Raw genomic sequence first — 5,547 nt, forward strand, 5'->3', positions numbered from 1 at the left:
CACACACACACACAAAAAAAAAAAAAAAAAAAAAAATATATATATATATATATATATATATATATATATATATATATATATATATATATATATATATATAACAGCTGGTTTTAACAGTTTACGAACATCTAGCTAAACTTATTATAAATATATAATATATTCAGAAATCTTCAAATAATACGACAATGTAAATGTAATTACAGAAAAAGTTATTATACATAGTTATTATAGTTAGGCAGTTTTATTATTGTTTTAAGTCAATTTTGTTTCTTGTTAATGCACATAATTTTTTCTTGGCACCTTCAAACTATGTATTTCCATTTTTCAGTCACAGAGCTTTTCCTCACACACTAATAAACAGAGTATTTTAGATTTTGGACTACCTGTTTCACAGATATTTGCATGAAATAAATGAGAATACAAATGTCTTGTGTATTATATTGCAATCTCAAAATAAAAGACAAACAGAGGAAATTACATTTTTCACACAGAAAATGAAGCCTATTCCCTTTGATTTATTTATTATTGTGACATTATTTAGATTTTTTTTTTTTTTTTTTGTAATTCTCATCATTCTCAGTGGCTCTCTTTAGATTCTGATTACTGTAATACAGATCCTTTCTGGACACAATGATATTTATTTGAGCTAAAGAAGTGTAAATAAGCTTAAATTTAGGGTAATAGAATTAATACTACCATGATCTATATTATACCTATATTTTGCTATATATAGTGTATAATCATTTTATTTATTTATTTATTTATTTGGATTTTTCCCCTTTTTCTCCCAATTTGGAATGCCCAATTCCCAATGCACTTTTAAGTCCTTGTGGTCATGTAGTGATTCACCTCAATCTGGGTGGCAGAGGACGAATCCCAGTTGCCTCTGCGTCTGAGATCACATGGCTTGTTGAGCGTGTTGCCACGGAGACATAGTGCATGTGGAGGCTTCACGCCATCCACCACGGCAACCGTGCTCAACTCACCACGCGCCCCACCAAGAACGAACCGCATTATAGCGACCACGAGGAGGTTACCCCATGTGACTCTACCCTCCCTAGCAACCGGGCCAATTTGGTTGCTTAGGAGACCTGGCTGGAGTCACTCAGTACACCCTGGGATTTGAACTAGTGTGCTAGTGAACTCCAGGGGTGGTAGCCAGTGTATTTTACCACTGAGCTACCCAGGCCCCGTGTATAATCATTTATTGATTTATTTCAGATTTCGCACAAGTCTACAGTAAAGAGAATTCATGGAAATGTGCTTAAAGGAATATTCCGGGTTCAATACAAGTTAAGTTCAATCGACAACATTTCTGGCAAAATGTTGATTACCACAAAAATTTTATTCAACTCGTTCCTCTGTTTCTTTAAAAAAAAAAAAGGAAAATATGGGGGCCTGGGTAGCTCAGCATGTAAAGACACGGACTATCACACCTGGAGTTGTGAGTTTGAATCCAGGGTGTGCTGAGTGACTCCAGCCAGGTCTCCTAAGCAACCAAATTGGTCCGGTTGCTAGGGAGGGTAGAGTCACATGGGGTAACCTCCTCGTGGTCGCTATAATGTGGTTCGTTCTCAGTGGGTCATGTGGTGAGTTGTGCGAGGATGCCGCGGAGAATAGCATGAAGCCTCCACACGTGCTACTTCTCCACAGTAACACGCTCAATAAGCCACATGATAAGATGCACGGGTTGACAGTCTCAGATGCAGAGGCAACTGAGATTCGTCCTCCACCACCCAGATTGAGGCGAATCACTACGCCACCACAAGGACTTAGAGCACATTGGGAATTGGGCATTCCAAATTGGGGAGAAAAAGAGAGAAAGAAAAAAAAATATCTGGGTTACAGTGCAGCACTTAAACTGAGGAGGAAAAAAAAGGGAACACAGATGTCTGATTTACTAAATTAATTTATTTGTGATCTACACAACCAAGTTTGTTTCAATTGCTTTTGATTAATGTAATTCTCTAAAATGGGCATTCTACTAGATTAAATTAAGTAGAGCGAACATGAACCAATTAAGTATGTTGAAAAACAGCGTAAAAATATTTGTGCTGCTTGTTAAATTTACTTAATTAAAATGAGCTAATGCAACACAGTTCTTGAACATTTTGTCACAACTTTATTTTACTGCATTCAATCTACTTAATTTTTTAAAATGGAAGTTTATTTAATCCATTTGTGTTGGGACTACATGAATTTTTGACAACTGAAACTGGGCATGGAATTTGAAGTTCCCAACATGTTTTGCATGAGACTTGATGCAAAGAGTAAAAATGTTGAAATCAAGTGAAATTTTATGTATTTTTGAGCAAGATGAGAAAATGGGGAGACTTGATAGTGTTTCATGTTCAGTTATTTGGGGATTTAGACCTGCTTATGTTACACTGAGTTACCATTGTGGCGATGAGTGCTTAGGTTTAGGACAGGACAAGTTGATTTACTCAAGGAGTAAAGCATTTAGCATGATGATAAATCCTATTGCTAGCTAAAACTTAGCTAACTAGCATAACATAATCAGTAATGTGACAAAATATTATCTAAAACTGAAGAATAATGTTAGAGTCACAACAAATAAAATCACAAGAGGCTTGGGTCATTTAAAAATAACTTTATTCCATAATGTTGAAATTACGTGAATAAAATATGTTTTCAGACAAAGAATTAATTAGCTAAACCAAGAGGATAAAAAGTGTTGATGTAACTTGATTCATGTGGAACCGATCACATGATTACATTTAAAGCATTTTGTTTTCAGTGTACAAAGGTGAGTGAATTGGGCCATTTTTTGGAGGGTTTAAAGGCAGAAATGTGAAGTTTATAATTCTATAAATGAACTTGCATTAGTCACATTTATTCTTCTGTTAAACTCGTGTTTGAGCTGTAACGTTGTTTAAATCATCGTGTTTGCTGGATTACAGGGTTTACGATGTTACGTCGCGATGTTTGTTTTGTGTGTGTACTTTTGAAACGTTTACGAATTGGCCTTATTTAGCATACTTCCATTGAAAGTGCTTCACTGTAACAGATTTGTGCTTTTTTTGTAAGAAAAGGAGGAATGAGTCGAAATTAATTTATGTGGTAATCAATATTATGCCTCACAAAAAATAATGTCACAATACATGATAAAGCCTTAATGGTCCTAGAAAATAGCCTTCACTTTTTAATACAAAACATGTCTTTTTTAGGCTGTAAGAGCCCGTTCGTGACAGGTTTTGTGTGATCTGGACGGTGCAACTTCACGGTCTCTCCGACTCAGCCGTTAGAGGGCGGCGATGAGACATACAGATGCATTAAATATCTCTGTTGTCTAAAACTATCCTACTTAATCATTTGATAAACAACCCTATCATCACATATATTTTGTTATAGTCAGAGGGACTGATGTTTCTCTATAGTAAAGGGTTTATTGTGTTTATTTAAAGCAACAGTTTCCTCTGCAAATCTCAACAAGATCTCTTTTTATGTTCCAGTCTAATCCACTGTATCCCTCCATTTCTGTTTATTTCTCAATATAATATAATATATACAGACTGGTGGCCAAAAGTTTGGAATAATGTACAGATTTCGCTGTTTTAGAAGGAAATTGGTACTTTAATTCACCAAAGTGGCATTCAACTGATCACAAAGTATAGTCAGGACATTACTGATGTAAAAAACAGCACCATCACTATTTGAAAAAAGTCATTTTTGATCAAATCTAGACAGCAGCCATCACTCCAACACCTTATCCTTGAGTAATCATGCTAAATTGATCATTTGCTACTAGAAAATCACTTGCCATTATATCAAACACAGTTGAAAGATATTTGGTTCATTAAATGAAGCTTAACATTGTCTTTGTGTTTGTTTTTGAGTTGCCACAGTATGCAATAGACTGGCATGTCTTAAGGTCAATATTAGGTCAAAAATGGCAAAAAAGAAACAGCTTTCTCTAGAGACTCATCAGTCAATCATTGTTTTGAGGAATGAAGGCTATACAATGCTTAAAATTACCAAAAAACTGAAGATTTCATACAAAGGTGTACACTACAGTCTTCAAAGACAAAGAACAACTGGCTCTAACAAGGACAGAGAGACATGTGGAAGACCAGATGTACAACTAAACAAGAGGATAAGTACATCAGAGTCTCTAGTTTGAGAAATAGACACTTCACATGTCCTCAGCTGACGGCTTCATTGAATTCTACCCGCTCAACACCAGTTTCATGTACAACAGTAAAGAGAAGACTCAGGGGTGCAGGCCTTATGGGAAGAATTGCAAAGAAAAAGCCACTTTTGAAACAGAAAAACAAAAAGAAAAGGTTCGAGTGGGCAAAGAAACACAGACATTGGACAACAGATAATTGGAAAAGAGTGTTATGGATCTTAACCCCATTGAGATTTTGTGGGATCAGCTAGACTGTAAGGTGCGTGAGAAGTGCCCGACAAGACAGCCACATCTATGGCAAGTGCTACAGGAAGTGTGGGGTGAAATGTCACCTGAGTATCTGGACAAACTGACAGCTAGAATAACAAGGATCTGTAAAGCTGTCATTGCTGCACGTGGAGGATTTTTTGATGAGAACTCTTTGAAGTAGTTTAATTTTTTTTCAAATTGTAATAGTAATTGTTCACGTTATTAATGTCCTGTCTATACATTATGATCAGTTGAATGCCACTTTGGTGAATAAAAGTACCAATTTCTTTCCATAAGAGCAAAATCTGTACATTATTCCAAACTTTTGGCTGCCAGTGTATATAACAAGCTCTCTAGCCAACAAAACCCTATGTTCCGTCAAAAAAGCGAACTGGGGTTGTATTTGGGACAGGCCTTCCTCACCCCACTGTACAGCACATCTCACTGCATGAGCATATGGTTAATGTGTGATCAAAGCAAATATGACACTGATCAGCTGAATTTAACCCATACTTCCTGTCAATGTTCATTCTGTTTCCTGTGTTGTGGGCTGCAAATGTGTGAGGTTTTGCAGTGAGACAAAAGTTGCCGCTGTTCACACACACACACACACACACACACACACACATAGATTGTAGTGGGATAGTATCAAGTGTCATCAGAGACTCAAACCGCACTCATAGGAGAAGTTTGTGATCAACCCAATTTACACTAACAGTCCTGTTCACTGACTGTCAGAAATAAAAAATTCTGAATTGTTTAAAGTTAAGGGTGTTTATTCATAGTCATTTAACCCCATTGTTAAAGTTAAATTGAAATGGCATTTGCAACCTATTTTGGGCAGGACTTGATATTATCGTTTAAGATTTTAGGATTGTTCAGAGGTTGCATTTTCAAAAACAATACCTAAATAGCGATTTGACTAGTGCAGTGTTGGGGAAGCTGCTTCTAAAATGGTTGCTTCCCAAGCTACAAGCTACTCATAACTTAAAGTAGTTAAACTACAGTCAAGCTACTTTTTTTTTATTTATTTATTTTTTTTTTAAAGTAGTTAGCTACACTACAAGCTACTAACAAAAAGTGGCTGACCACACTGGAGCTATTTAAAGAAAAAAATATTTTTAGATAAATAACAATCAGATGATATT

This window comes from Myxocyprinus asiaticus, chromosome 7, assembly GCF_019703515.2.
Source record: "Myxocyprinus asiaticus isolate MX2 ecotype Aquarium Trade chromosome 7, UBuf_Myxa_2, whole genome shotgun sequence".
NCBI classification, from domain to species: domain Eukaryota; kingdom Metazoa; phylum Chordata; class Actinopteri; order Cypriniformes; family Catostomidae; genus Myxocyprinus; species Myxocyprinus asiaticus.